We start from the raw sequence: 16022 nt of genomic DNA on the forward strand, positions 1-16022 counted from the left end.
AAATATTAATAGTACATATAATTTATTTATATAACACAAAAGTCAAAGGGTGTTGTGGTATCAAAGTGGAAAATTACATTAGTGCTGTGTACTACAGTCAATGTGATTTCTAATTTTCTTAAATTGAGAATGGAAAATATGGGACTAATAAAACTGTGATAAACTGATCATTCCTGGGTTAACTGGCACTGTTAATTTGAATGGGAATGTGACATCACACAACATCACATGAATTTTAACACAAGGTGGTGCTAATGTCTTGGGCAACAGTCTAAAATAAATAGGGAGCATTTGTTAGGTTGTACTAGTGTACCTTATAAAAGTGCTTAGAGTGTATGCACTTATTTTAAATTTATTCCTAGAAAAGAGCTTTAACAAGTCACTTTCAGTCTAGTGTCTTACAGACAACAATCCTTTGTATTTAATGTTGCTACAAATAAACGTCAGCGTGAATCAGACTAACGGGTGTGGTCTCAGGCATCCTGCCAGAATAATTAACTTTTTCTAGTTTCACTATCGCATTTCAAATTATAATACAAATAATGAACAAAACACAACTCATCCTCTGCAATAGGATGTGATAATTAAAATCGTGAAACTTCATGATCTACTTCAGGGGACTATTTTATTGTACAAGCTTCATCTGTCCATTTTTACCATTGGTCAACCAGATGGGTGGTACATGTAGATTGCTTTGACACTGTTCACCACGCGGCTGTAACCGGTCTAGTATTTTATTAAAGATTTTTTTTTTATTTTCATGCTCTTGAGTTTTTTTTATACAGTGTCACATATGATAGATTGATTAGAATGAACTGAAAGTAGAGCTTAATTCTCAGCGAACTTTATTTATTGTATCAGTCAACGTATTAAAGGGTATTGCCATTCATTTTATTTCTCTCCTTCACTTCTAGTGCATTTATATTAAGACGTTCACAAACAATCACGTAATAACCCAGCGTCACCTGACGTCTTGGCCACACGATAACGCACCTGGCGCTATTTTGGGTCCGTTGGACTGATTTAAATTGAGTGGGACGAGTGCTGTTCTCGTTTTCCTGTTAGTTGTTAGTCTCGTCTTGCGGCAGATGGGATCCGAGCGGACCATGGCGTCCGCGACCACGACATGGATTTGGATCGTTGTGATCTTAGTCCTGCTGAGAAACGCCGAAGGCCGCGAGTCCGCTCGTGGACGTTTGGCCGCTGAGGACGAGTTTAATGACGGAAAGAGCGAGAAGGAACCGCCAGTGTTCGACTGGAAGGAGGAGAGTTTCTCAGCGCCGGTGTGGACGTTTCTACAAGGTAACAAAAGCTATTCCTTTTCAAATGATTGAACAGTGCTGCAGAAAGAAATCCCAAAGCTGCGACATTATTTCTTAATCGCACGCGGCCGTTTTAATTCACCTGAGGACTTTAATTGGGCCTGTTGCTCGGTTAGGGTTATTTTGTGACCTGTACAAGATATACATATGCTGTTTGTTTGTGCACCTTGTTGGGTCAAATTCTTAAACCTGCGATTTTAATTGTTTCTCCAGTTGTTATCCAGGGTTTGCTACATGTCACTTTCTATCTAAATCCAAGTTATGCTTGACTGACCTAAATGTGGAGGCCCAGGTTCAGTCATGCCCACTGCTAACCGCCTAGTTCACCTTCTCTTAAAATGATTCTGAAGGTCGGGACTTGGGTGTTTTGATTTTTCTGGGTCCCAGTTTGTTGCGCATAAAGACACTATGTACAGCACTTAATTTTACTAACTTTCTCCAACAGTCTCTCCTGGACATTACTGTTGTGATTGGTTAAGATTGGTTAATTGTCAGTTGTTTTTTGTTGTATAAACTGGTAACTTTTGTGTATCTATGCATCTTAATATTTCTGTCATAAGATCTTTGTTTTCTCTTTGAGCAGGTCCAGGGGAGACAGATTTCAACCAACCACTGTATCGTTGCAGCAATGACGCACTTTTCCTGCGCGTTTCCCTTATCAGATACTCAAATCTGCATGTGGAAGGTAGAAGTCTACATTTGAAGATGAAGCGTCTGCTTTTGTTTGGATAATGTTGCCCATGTTCATCTTTCCCCAGATGGAGGGCGGGTGTTGCCGCTGCCTAAAAGATGTCACGTGTCCTTTAACGTTTATCAGCGGTGGTTGATTGTGAAGCTTCCCTACACAGGCTGCCACAAGGAGATGCCGGTAAAATCTCTTGCTTGAATGACCGGCTTCTGTAATGGGTTAATGGTTTTCTTATGAATGAGGAGAGGCGGGGGTTGTAGGTTTTTATTTTATTTATTTATTTTTATAACCTCCACTGTTGTCCTCATGGTGTTTGAGGTCTGTTAAGGTCTTTGGCCTTTTAATTTATCTAAACATCAAGCAACATTTGGCACTAATGTGGGACAAGTTCATTATTTTCTATCTCAGAATCAAATGCTAGTAGTTTCTTAGTAATATCTGCTTTGGATACTTGAATAGTTAAAACAACATATTTTGCGCCAAACCATGTCTCCTGTTTTTTGTTCTAAATCTTCAGACCGCAGCCGGAATCAGTTTCCATTCAGTGAAACTGCATTATCATGACAATCTGCTGCAAGAGAACAAGGTGGGCACAGCCGTCTGTGAGAATCCAGTCAGGTTGCAGCCTGGAGGATCAGCTTTGGTCACTTGTAAAACAGAAGTCACTGTGAAACTCCATAATGGGATGGCACTTATGAAGATTAAAGCACTTGGTAAGAAGTGATAAATACTGAACCGCCTGCACAGATGTGCAGGGACCTGCAGTGCAACAATTTAACACGGAAGTGGCTAAAGACCTATTATATCTAAAGTTACAAAGATTTTAACATTTCAGTGAAACATGTTGTTAACTTGCTCTATCTGATCATTCTTAAAGTAAACGGTTTGATTCTTTTGTCTGCCCATAATCACACTTGTTGCCTTTGAACAATGATTATGGTGCCTTATTGTTTAATCTGTACACAAAGTAAATCTGGGAAATTTAATCTGCAGATTATTTTACTAATATCGGCTACTCTGTGCAACAATGGAAGACTCCCAGTGCTTTATTTGTTGCAGTATCAAAGTTGCAAGTTGCTGTAAGTCAAAGACTTTATCTATCAACTATTATTATTATTATTATTATTATCATTATCATTATTATTATTTTTTTTTTCATTGGTGGGATGAAATCTAAACTATCAATATTTACAGGGTTCCGGTTTTGAACTTATTTATTCCGACCAATCAGGAAAACCGTGCGTTGTACTCGTAACTTGTTCAGAGGCACAACTTGTGAGTCATCGTAGCAAGAGAGCTTCAGGGGACCTGGATACTTTTGACCAGTGGGGCTTTGATTATGTTCCCCTGGAAATGCAAGATTCACCAGCAGTTGAACTCTATACTGGTAATTATGACGGGTTTTATGAGATGTGGCAACATCCAGAAATTCCCCAAACACTCACTAGTTCAAAAACTGAAATTGTTGAGGAAGACTATAAGCCTTTTTATGAACTCTGGAACTTCGAAGAAATTCCCCAAAAGCCATATAGTGGACAAGATCTAACTGTACAGACATCTCCCACATCTGCGACGACGACGCCCACCACTACGACGACGCCCACCACCACAGCGACAACAACGACAACGCCCATCACCACCACCACCACCACTACGGCGACAACAACAACAACGACGACGCCCACCACCACCACCACCACTACGGCGACAACAACAACAACGACGACGCCCACCACCACCACCACCACTACGGCGACAACAACAACAACGACGACGCCCACCACCACCACCACCACTACGACGGCAGCGACGACGACGCCCACCACCACCACCACTACGACGGCAGCGACGACGACGCCCACCACCACCACCACTACGACGGCAGCGACGACGACGCCCACCACCACCACCACTACGACGGCAGCGACGACGACGCCCACCACCACCACCACTACGACGGCAGCGACGACGACGCCCACCACCACCACCACTACGACGGCAGCGACGACGACGCCCACCACCACCACCACCACTACGACGGCGGCGACGACGACGCCCACCACCACCACCACTACGACGGCGGCGACGACGACGCCCACCACCACCACTACGACGGCGGCGACGACGACGCCCACCACCACCACCACCACTACGACGGCGGCGACGACGACGCCCACCACCACCACCACCACTACGACGACGACGCCCACCACCACTACGACGACGGCGGCGACGACGACGCCCACCACCACCACCACCACTACGACGACGGCGGCGACGACGACGCCCACCACCACCACTACGACGGCGGCGACGACGACGCCCACCACCACCACCACCACTACGACGACGACGGCGACGACGACGCCCACCACCACCACCACTACGACGACGGCGGCGACGACGACGCCCACCACCACCACCACTACGACGACGGCGGCGACGACGACGCCCACCACCACCACCACTACGACGGCGGCGACGACGACGCCCACCACCACCACCACTACGACGGCGGCGACGACGACGCCCACCACCACCACCACTACGACGGCGGCGACGACGACGCCCACCACCACCACCACTACGACGGTGGCGACGACGACGCCCACCACCACCACCACTACGACGGTGGCGACGACGACGCCCACCACCACTACGACGGCGGCGACGACGACGCCCACCACCACTACGACGGCGGCGACGACGACGCCCACCACCACTACGACGGCGGCGACGACGACGCCCACCACCACTACGACGGCGGCGACGACGACGCCCACCACCACTACGACGGCGGCGGCGACGACGACGCCCACCACCACTACGACGGCGGCGCGACGACGACGCCCACCACCACTACGACGGCGGCGGCGACGACGACGCCCACCACCACTACGACGGCGGCGGCGACGACGACGCCCACCACCACTACGACGGCGGCGGCGACGACGACGCCCACCACCACCACGACGGCGGCGGCGACGACGACGCCCACCACCACTACGACGGCGGCGGCGACGACGACGCCCACCACCACTACGACGGCGGCGGCGACGACGACGCCCACCACCACTACGACGGCGGCGGCGACGACGACGCCCACCACCACCACCACTACGACGGCGGCGGCGACGACGCCCACCACCACCACTACTGTCGCCGCGGCGGCAGGAGGAGCGGTGCCCACGGTTGCCGCGGCGGTCGGAGGAGCGCTAGGAGGAGCGGTGCCCACTGTTGCCGCGGCGGTCGGAGGAGCGCTAGGAGGAGTTGTGCCCACTGTTGCCGCGGCGGTCGGAGGAGCGCTAGGAGGAGCGGTGCCCACTGTTGCCGCGGCGGTCGGAGGAGGGCTAGGAGGAGTTGTGCCCACTGTTGCCGCGGCGGTCGGAGGAGCGCTAGGAGGAGCGGTGCTCACTGTTGCCGCGGCGGTCGGAGGAGGGCTAGGAGGAGTTGTGCCCACTTTACCTGCGGCGGTCGGAGGAGCGGTCGGAGGAGCGCTAGGAGCAGCGGTGCCCACTGTTGCCGCGGCGGTCGGAGGAGCGGTGCCTACAGTTGCCGCGGCGGTCGGAGGAGCGCTAGGAGGAGCGGTGCCCACTGTTGCCGCGGCGGTCGGAGGAGGGCTAGGAGGAGCGGTGCCCACTGTTGCCGCGGCGGTCGGAGGAGGGCTAGGAGGAGCGGTGCCCACTGTTGCCGCGGCGGTCGGAGGAGCGCTAGGAGGAGCGGTGCCCACTGTTGTTGCGGCGGTCGGAGGAGGGCTAGGAGGAGCTGTGCCCACTGTTGCCGCGGCGGTCGGAGGAGGGCTAGGAGGAGTTGTGCCCACTGTTGCCGCGGCGGTCGGAGGAGGGCTAGGAGGAGTTGTGCCCACTGTTGCCGCGGCGGTCGGAGGAGCGCTAGGAGGAGCGGTGCCCACTGTTGTCGCGGCGGTCGGAGGGCTAGGAGGAGCGGTGCCCACTGTTGCCGCGGCGGTCGGAGGAGGGCTAGGAGGAGTTGTGCCCACTGTTGCCGCGGCGGTCGGAGGAGGGCTAGGAGGAGTGGTGCCTACAGTTGCCGCGGTGCTAGGAGGAGCGGTGCCCACTGTTGCCGCGGCGGTCGGAGGAGCGCTAGGAGGAGCGGTGCCCACTGTTGCCGCGGCGGTCGGAGGAGGGCTAGGAGGAGTGGTGCCTACAGTTGCCGCAGTGCTAGGAGGAGCGGTGCCCACTGTTGCCGCGGCGGTCGGAGGAGCGCTAGGAGGAGCGGTGCCCACTGTTGCCGCGGCGGTCGGAGGAGGGCTAGGAGGAGCGGTGCCCACTGTTGCCGCGGCGATCGGAGGAGCGCTAGGAGGAGCGGTGCCCACAGTTGCCGCGGCGGTCGGAGGAGGGCTAGGAGGAGTTGTGCCCACTGTTGCCGCGGCGGTCGGAGGAGGGCTAGGAGGAGCGGTGCCCACTGTTGCCGCGGCCGTCGGAGGAGGGCTAGGAGGAGCGGTGCCTACAGTTGCCGCGGCGGTCGGAGGAGCGCTAGGAGGAGCGGTGCCCACTGTTGCCGCGGCGGTCGGAGGAGGGCTAGGAGGAGCGGTGCCCACTGTTGCCGCGGCGGTCGGAGGAGCGGTGCCTACAGTTGCCGCGGCGGTCGGAGGAGCGCTAGGAGGAGCGGTGCCTACAGTTGCCGCATTGCTAGGAGGAGCGGTGCCCACTGTTGCCGGGGCGGTTGGAGGAGGGCTAGGAGGAGTTGTGCCCACTGTTGCCGGGGCGGTTGGAGGAGGGCTAGGAGGAGCTGTGCCCACTGTTGCCGCGGCGGTCGGAGGAGGGCTAGGAGGAGTTGTGCCCACTGTTGCCGCGGCGGTCGGAGGAGGGCTAGGAGGAGTTGTGCCCACTTTTGCCGCGGTGCCCACTGTTGCCGGGGCGGTTGGAGGAGGGCTAGGAGGAGTTGTGCCCACTGTTGCCGCGGCGGTTGGAGGAGGGCTAGGAGGAGTTGTGCCCACTGTTGCCGCGGCGGTTGGAGGAGGGCTAGGAGGAGCGGTGCCCACTGTTGCCGCAGCGGTCGGCGGAGGGCTAGGAGGAGCGGTGCCCACTGTTGCCGCGGCGGTCGGAGGAGCGCTAGGAGGAGCGGTGCCTACAGTTGCCGCGGTGCTAGGAGGAGCGGTGCCCACTGTTGCCGCGGTGGTCGGAGGAGGGCTAGGAGGAGCGGTGCCCACTGTTGCCGCGGCCGTCGGAGGAGGGCTAGGAGGAGCGGTGCCTACAGTTGCCGCGGCGGTCGGAGGAGCGCTAGGAGGAGCGGTGCCCACTGTTGCCGCGGCGGTCGGAGGAGGGCTAGGAGGAGCGGTGCCCACTGTTGCCGCGGCGGTCGGAGGAGCGCTAGGAGGAGCGGTGCCCACTGTTGCCGCGGCGGTCGGAGGAGCGGTGCCTACAGTTGCCGCGGCGGTCGGAGGAGCGCTAGGAGGAGCGGTGCCTACAGTTGCCGCGGTGCTAGGAGGAGCGGTGCCCACTGTTGCCGGGGCGGTTGGAGGAGGGCTAGGAGGAGTTGTGCCCACTGTTGCCGGGGCGGTTGGAGGAGGGCTAGGAGGAGTTGTGCCCACTGTTGCCGGGGCGGTTGGAGGAGGGCTAGGAGGAGTTGTGCCCACTGTTGCCGCGGCGGTCGGAGGAGGGCTAGGAGGAGCGGTGCCTACAGTTGCCGCGGCAGTCGGAGGAGCGGTGCCTACAGTTGCCGCGGCAGTCGGAGGAGCGGTGCCTACAGTTGCCGCGGCAGTCGGAGGAGCGGTGCCTACAGTTGCCGCGGCAGTCGGAGGAGCGGTGCCTACAGTTGCCGCGGCAGTCGGAGGAGCGGTGCCTACAGTTGCCGCGGCAGTCGGAGGAGCGGTGCCTACAGTTGCCGCGGCAGTCGGAGGAGCGGTGCCTACAGTTGCCGCGGCAGTCGGAGGAGCGGTGCCTACAGTTGCCGCGGCAGTCGGAGGAGCGGTGCCTACAGTTGCCGCGGCAGTCGGAGGAGCGGTGCCTACAGTTGCCGCGGCGGTCGGAGGAGGGCTAGGAGGAGCGGTGCCCACTGTTGTCGCGGCGGTCGGAGGAGGGCTAGGAGGAGCGGTCCCCACTGTTGCCGCGGCGGTCGGAGGAGCGCTAGGAGGAGCGGTGCCTACAGTTGCCGCGGTGCTAGGAGGAGCGGTGCCCACTGTCGCTGTGGTGCCCACTGTCGCCGGGGCGCTCGGCGGAGCGGCAGGAGCAGCGGTGCCCACTGTTGCCGCGGCGGTCGGAGGAGCGCTAGGAGGAGCGGTCCCCACTGTTGCCGCGGCGGTCGGAGGAGCGCTAGGAGGAGCGGTGCCTACAGTTGCCGCGGTGCTAGGAGGAGCGGTGCCCACTGTCGCTGTGGTGCCCACTGTCGCCTCGGCGCTCGGAGGAGCGTTGGCGGCGGTAGGAGGAGGAGTGTCAGGGCTGGTGTCCACAGTCGCTACAGTGGTAAGAGCGGCGGTGCCCACTGTTGCCGCGGCGGTCGGAGGAGCGGTAGGAGCAGCAGTAGGAGGAGCGGTTGGCCTTATAGGCTGAATAGTACCTGTACATTACAGAGGGCCTGTTGGATTTTGGTCTACTTTACCCTCTGTTCTGGTTTCTACATCACAGGTGTCCCTACAAATTTCTTTGAAACTTGAATACTGCCTTGCAGTATCAACGGAGCTACCCTGATTTCTAAAATAAAAGCTATGATGTGTGAATTCTTGTCAGTGTTTGTTTATAGCAACAGTTGCTTATGTTCATCCACTTACGTGTTTGGGTGTAAAACTGCAATTTGCAGATTCAATTTCAATTCAATTCAGTTCAATTTTATTTATGTAGCGCCAAATCACAACAAAGTTATTTCAAGGCACTTTACAAAGTAAGGTTTAAAACCTCACACAACTAAACCCAACAAATCCCACATACAGCAAGCATTTAATTTGACAGCAACAGTGGAGAGGAAAAACTCCCTCTCTAACGAGGAAGAAACCTCCAGCAGAACCAGACTGGATGTGGGCGGCCATCTGCCTCGACCGGTTGAGGTGAGAGGATAGAGAGATAGAAAAACACAGCAACAGCAACAAGCAACAACAGAGCACAGGCAGGATGGTAGGACCAGGGACTGGATGCAGGCAGGATTGTTGCATCCGCAGCTGCCCATCACAGACACCAAATCTTGAGTCCTATGATACCTGTAGGTGAGGACAGAGAGGGAGAGAGAGTGGGGGGGAGAGAGAGAGGAGAGAAGCACAACTACTGGAGAGAAAGAGACAAGGTTAGTTAAACATAGAACAATGATGGGAGGTTATTGGACAGAAGAGGTAGAAGGAAACAGAGGAGCTCAGTGTATAAATTAAGTCCCCCAGCAGTCTATGTCTATTGCAGCTTAACTAAGAGATGGTTCCTGTGACTAACAGTAATTGCCAGTGACCTGAACCATCTCTAACTATAAGCTTTATCAAAAAGGAAGGTTTTAAGCCTAATCTTAAAGGTGGAGAGTGTGTCAGCTTCTCGAACCTGAAGAGGGAGCTGGTTCCAGAGGAGAGGAGCTTGGTAGCTAAAAGCTCTGCCCCCTGTTCTACATTTAAACACTCTAGGAACCACAAGTAGCCCAGCGCTCTGAGAACGAAGTGTTCTGCTGGGAGCATAAGGAACTATGAGGTCTTGAAGATAAGAAGGAGCTTTATCATTGAGTACTTTGTACGTGAGTAGGAGAATTTTAAATTCTATCCTACATTTTACAGGCAGCCAGTGCAGAGAAGCTAATGTAGGAGAAATGTGATCTCTCTTTCTAAGTCCTGTCAGAACTCTGGCTGCAGCATTTTGAATAAGCTGTAGGCTTTTTAAGGAGCTGTTAGGACATCCTATGAGTAAGGAGTTACAGTAGTCCAGCCTAGAGGTAACAAATGCATGGATCAGTTTCTCTGCATCGCTCTGAGAGAGGATGCTTCTGATTTTAACTATATTTCTAAGGTGGAAGTAGGCGGTTCTGGAGATTTGTTTAATGTATGATGTAAAAGAGATCCTGGTCAAAGATGACACCAAGGTTCCTCGCAGTAGAATCTGAAGCTAATGTTATGCCATCCAGGGTGGCTATCTGACTCAATAGTGTCTCTCTCAGATTTTTTGGCCCAACAATAAGAATCTTGGTTTTATCTGAGTTTAGTTGAAGGAAGTCTTGGGACATCCAGGATTTGATGCCTTTTAAACAACCCTGAATTTTGACTAGTTGATCTGTTTCATTTGGTTCCAAGGACATATATAGCTGAGTATCATCTGCGTGAAAATTAATAGAATGCTTTCTAATAATCTCAGCTAGAGGAGACATGTATAGGCTAAACAGAATTGGACCCAGCACAGAACCCTGTGGAACTCCATAGCTAATCCTTGTGCGTGTGGAGAATTCATCATTAACATGAACAAACTGGAATCTGTTCAACAAATACGATTTAAACCATCCCAATGCTGTTCCATTAATCCCGATTATATGTTCTAGTGTCTGTAATAGAATGTTATGATCAATTGTATCAAATGCAGCACTAAGATCTAACAGGACAAGGACAGAAACTAGACCATTGTCCGAAGCTAATAGAAGATCATTAGTGACTCTAACCAGAGCTGTTTCTGTGCTATGATGTTTTCTAAATCCTGACTGAAAATCTTCGTACAGGTTATTCCCACTCAGGTGGTCAGATAATTGTTTAGCCACAATTTTTTCCAGAATCTTGGAAATAAAGGGTAAATTTGAAATGGGCCTATAGTTGGCTAGTTGTCCAGGGTCAAGGGTTGGTTTTTTCAATAGAGGTTTGATCACAGCCACCTTAAAAGCCTGTGGTACATAGCCTAAATGTAAAGATTGGTTGATTTGATTTAATATGGATGAGCTGATTAAAGGTAGAACATCTTTGAGTAATCTGGTTGGGATTGGATCTAAAAGACAAGTGGACGACTTGGAAGAGTTAATTATTGAGGTTAACTCCATATGAGTTATGGGGGAGAAGCTGTCTAGGTAAGACAGAGGATTTAATAAATTTAAAGTTGATGGATCTAGACAGTGCTTTCTGTCATTTGGAAGAAGTCGCTGCTGAATGTTTTTTCTAATGATGATAATTTTATTAGTAAAGTAGTTCATAAAGTCATTGCTGCTGAGATTTAAGGGGATAGTAGACTCAATACAGCTATGACTCTTTGTCAGCCTGGCTACAGTGCTGAAAAGAAACCTGGGGAGGAATAATATGTTTTTCTAGCAGCACAAAGTGCTTTTTTATATTTCATTAGACTGTCCTTCCATGCAATGCAGTTTACATTTATTTTGTTGGAACGCCACTGTCTTTCTAGTTGTCTAGTCCTTTGCTTTAGGCTGCGGATCTCTGAGTTATACCACGGAGCTAACCTCCTCTGATTCACTGTCTTCTTCTTCAGAGGAGCCACTGTGTCTAACATTGTACGTAGAGAAGCTGCAGCATCATCTATAAGACAGTCAACCTGTTCATAAGGATTAAGGTGACTGTTCTCTGTGTATCTACAAGACATTGAGGCAAAAGATGATGGAATCATCTGCTTGAATCTGGCAACAGCGTTGTCAGATAAACATCTGCTATAGTAACATTTCTTTCCAGCTGTTATAGGGTCAGTTGTGCTAAATTCAAAAGTTAATAAGAAATGGTCAGATAACAGAGGGTTTTGGGGAAGAACTATTAAATTATCAATTTCAACCCCATATGTCAGGACAAGATCTAGGGTGTGGTTAAAACGATGAGTGGGTTCATTTACCTGCTGTGTAAAACCAATAGTGTCTATTAAGGAGTTAAAAGCAGTGCTGAGACAGTTGCTGTCAACATCTACATGAATGGTAAAGTCTCCCACTACAATGACTTTATCTGTGCTAAGAACTAAGTCAGATAAGAATTCAGAGAATTCAGTTAAGAACTCGATATGGAGCAGGAGGACGGTAAAAATACAAAACACAACTGGCTTCTGAGTTTTAGAGTCTGGGTGAGAAAGGCTCAGAGTGAGGCTCTCACATGAGTTAGAACTATGTTTAGGTTTAGGAGTAATTAATAAATCTGATTTATTAATTGCTGCTACTCCTCCACCTCTACCTGTACTTCTTGGAACATGATAGTTCATGTGACTCATTGGAGTCGACTCATTTAAAGTAACATATTCATCCTGCTGCAGCCAGGTTTCAGTGAGACAGAACAGATCTATGTGATGGTCACTTATCAAGTCATTTATTAAAAAGGATTTAGATGAGAGAGATCTGATATTTAATAAACCACACTTTATTAGCTTACTGTTACTTTGTTCCGTAAGAAGAGCTGTTTTGATGTTTATTAAATTCTGGTAAGTCACTCCTCTTTAATTCGTGTGTGACTTGTATAGTTTAGGTGGTCGAGAAGCAGACACAGTCTCTATGCGATAACTAAGACTAAGAGTGGGTGGCGGCTGTAGAGAACGTGCAGAGAGGCGTGTAAGACTGCGACTCTGCGTCCTGGGCTCCACTCTGAGTTGTCACGGAGTGGGGAGACTAAGCAACATGGCCATGTTACTAGAGAGCAGAGAGGCTCCGTTCAACGTGGGATGGACGCCGTCTCTTCTAATCAGCCCAGGTTTTCCCCAAAAAGTGCTCCAATTAGCCACAAAGCCCACATCGTTGGCAGGACACCACCTAGACAACCAGCGGTGGAGCGATGACAGCCGGCTATACATGTCATCGCTGGTCACATTGGGGAGGGGTCCAGAGAAAACTACGGAGTCCGACATTGTTTTGGCGAACGAACACACCGACTCAATGTTAGTTTTAGTGACTTCCGATTGGCGTAACCGGGCGTCATTAGCTCCTGCGTGTATTACGATCTTAGCGTACTTACGCTTATCCTTAGACAGGAGCTTAAGATAAGACTCAATGTCGCCCGCTCTGGCCCCAGGCAAACACTTAACTATGACCGCTGGATTCTCTAACTTCACGTTTCGGACTATGGAGTCACCAATGATCAGAGTGGGTTTTTCAGCGGGTGTGTCGCTGAGTGGGGAAAATCTGTTTGAAACGTGAAGCGGTTGGTGGTGCACCGTGGGTGCCTGCCTAAAGCTACGTTTCTTACGAGCCGTGACCCAGTCGTTGCCCAGCTGCCTGGGACCTGCCGGGGGACTGGTAGCAGCTAAGCTAGGAGGCTCCGCACTGGCTAAAGGGACCTGGCTAGCTGGCCTGTTTTCTAAAGTGCGAAGCCGAGACTCTAAGTCTAACAACCTCGCCTCCAACCCTGCAACTAGCGTACACCTATTACAGATCCCATTACCATCACTACAGGAGGCAGAGGATAAGCTAAACATAAGACACACCGAGCACCGAACAGAGCGAGAGGGAGAGGAAAAGGGGGAAGCCATAGCAGGAAAGTAAGCTAGGAGCTACGCTAGCGGAGAAAACACTTAAATAACAGTGTAAATTAGCAGGACGTTTAATGAAAGGAAAAGATGTTTGAGTGTTACAAGCTTGTTTTGCAACTTTTAGCAGTCGCTATCACATATAAAACGATAATATTTAGAAAAGAGCGGAGAGTAACGCTGTACACACACAGCGGCAGCAAACCTCAGTAACCGGAAGTGACGCGATACGCTTACCGTCAGTCAGCCAATGGTGAAGACAACCAACCAGATAGTGAAGTTTGACTTGGTTTCCTTGGTCTTGAATGATTAGGTCAGTGATTTGTTGTCAGATTTCTTTTGGGTTTCAAGCCTATTATGTAATGCATGACTGCTATTGGATTAGTCAGTGGTTTGAATTAATTTATTTATCCATGGATTAAAAGTTTTGTGACCAGGTGTTTTATTCTCAGGAGCGCTGCTGTTTGGAAGGAGGATTCCTGGCCCTTAAAGCCTCTCTAGCAGAGCCACACAAATGAGACCTGGGGATTGGACAATTTGTCTGGACAAATGTAGGGATTTGTGACCACAGCAACCTCCACAGGCACATATGGTCCCCTGGTGTCTCAAGCAACTTTAGTCGGCTGGGCTTTGTCATTTAAAAAATTTGAACCTGACAAACCAGAGGACATGAGGGCTGTCCACCCTTATTTAGAGTGACTTTTTTTTAAAGTCTCTGCCCTGTTCTTAAACAATAACCTGCGACCACGCTGCATTGGTTCAAGTTTCTGGCGCAGTGAGAAAGCGCAACTTGAGCCAGGCATTAGCGCAGGCCCCTGTTCTCCACTCATCCAGCTCTGCCTCACTGAGCGCTCCTGGAATGCTGATCAGAGGATCAGGCTCAGGACAGTGATGAGTAGAGTAGGCAGAAGGAAGGGAAATGCTCCCACACTCACAAAGAGGTGAGCAGATTTATCTGATAGGAATCATTCAGTTGCCTGCACCAGTAGGAGCCTGCCTGAAGAGGGCACCAGAGCGCCGCATAAGATTCAATTCAATTCAATTTTATTTATATAGCGCTAAATCACAACAAAGTTATTTCAAGGCACTTTAAAAAGTAAGGTTTAAAACCTCACACAACTAAACCCAACAAATCCCACATACAGCAAGCATTTAATTTGACAGCAACAGTGGAGAGGAAAAACTCCCTCTCTAACGCGGAAGAAACCTCCAGCAGAACCAGACTGGATGTGGGCGGCCATCTGCCTCGACCGGTTGGGGTGAGAGGATAGAGAGAGAGAAAAGCACAGCAACAGCAACAAGCAACAACAGAGCACAGGCAGGATGGTAGGACCAGGGACTGGATGCAGGCAGGATGGTTGCATCCGCAGCTGCCCATCACAGACACCAAACTTTGAGTCCTATGATACCTGTAGGTGAGGACAGAGAGAGAGAGAGAGAAGCACAACTACTGGAGAGAAAGAGACAAGGTTAGTTAAACATAGAACAATGATGGGAGGTTATTGGACAGAAGAGGAAGAAGGAAACAGTGGAGCTCAGTGTATAAATGAAGTCCCCCATCAGTCTATGTCTATTGCAGCTTAACTAAGAGATGGTTCCTGTGACTAACAATCATTGCCAGTGACCTGAACCATCTCTAACTATAAGCTTTATCAAAAAGGAAGGTTTTAAGCCTAATCTTAAATGTGGCGAGTGTGTCAGCTTCTCAAACCTAAAGAGGTAGCTTGTTCCAGAGGAGAGGAGCTTGGTAGCTAAAAGCTCTGCCTCCCGTTCTACACTTAAAGACTCTAGGAACCACAAGTAGCCCAGCGCTCTGAGAACGAAGTGTTCTGCATCGCTCTGAGAGAGGATGCTTCTGATTTTAGCTATATTTCTAAGATGAGAGTTGGCGGTTCTGGAGATTTGTTTAATGTATGATATAAAAGAGAGATCCTGGTCTAAGATGACACCAAGGTTCCTCACAGTAGAATCTGAAGCTAATGTTGCTATCCAGGGTGGCTATCTGACTCAATAGTGTCTCTCTCATGAACAAACTGGAATCTGTTCAACAAATAGGATTTAAACCATTCCAATGCTGTTCCTTTTATCCCGATTCTATGTTCTAGTGTCTGTAATAGAATGTTTTGATCAATTGTATCATATTTATACATATATTACTTTGTCTGTCTGTCCTGACAATATGTTTTCTATTTTCAGTTCTCCCTTCTATACTATGTAAAAACAATCATGAGTGTACAAAACAATTCCTCTTTGGGATTAATAAAGTTTTTTGAATCTTGAATCTTAAAAACATTTAAACAGGGTAATTGCATGTATGTTGATTACATGTTTATTATGCTGTTTTTCTGGTTCTAGTTCAACGAAAACAATTATTTAAATCATTATGCTTGTATTTTTTGGTTTAGTTGTTAATCCGCTTTTATGAAAGAGGCAACGCCGTCTGCTGGCAAAACTGTAAAGGCAGCAGAAATCAAATGTTGCTGTGAAAAAAAAAATATTGATAGTGTGGCCAATTAAGATGAAATGATAATAGTACATATAATTTATTTATATAACACAAAAGTCAAAGGGTGTTGTGGTATCAAAGTGGAAAATTACATTAGTGCTGTGTACTACAGTCAATGTGATTTCTAATTTTCTTAAATTGAGAATGGAAAATATGGGACTAAT

The sequence above is a fragment of the Betta splendens genome, chromosome 21, assembly GCF_900634795.4.
Source record: "Betta splendens chromosome 21, fBetSpl5.4, whole genome shotgun sequence".
Taxonomy (NCBI): Eukaryota; Metazoa; Chordata; class Actinopteri; order Anabantiformes; family Osphronemidae; genus Betta; species Betta splendens.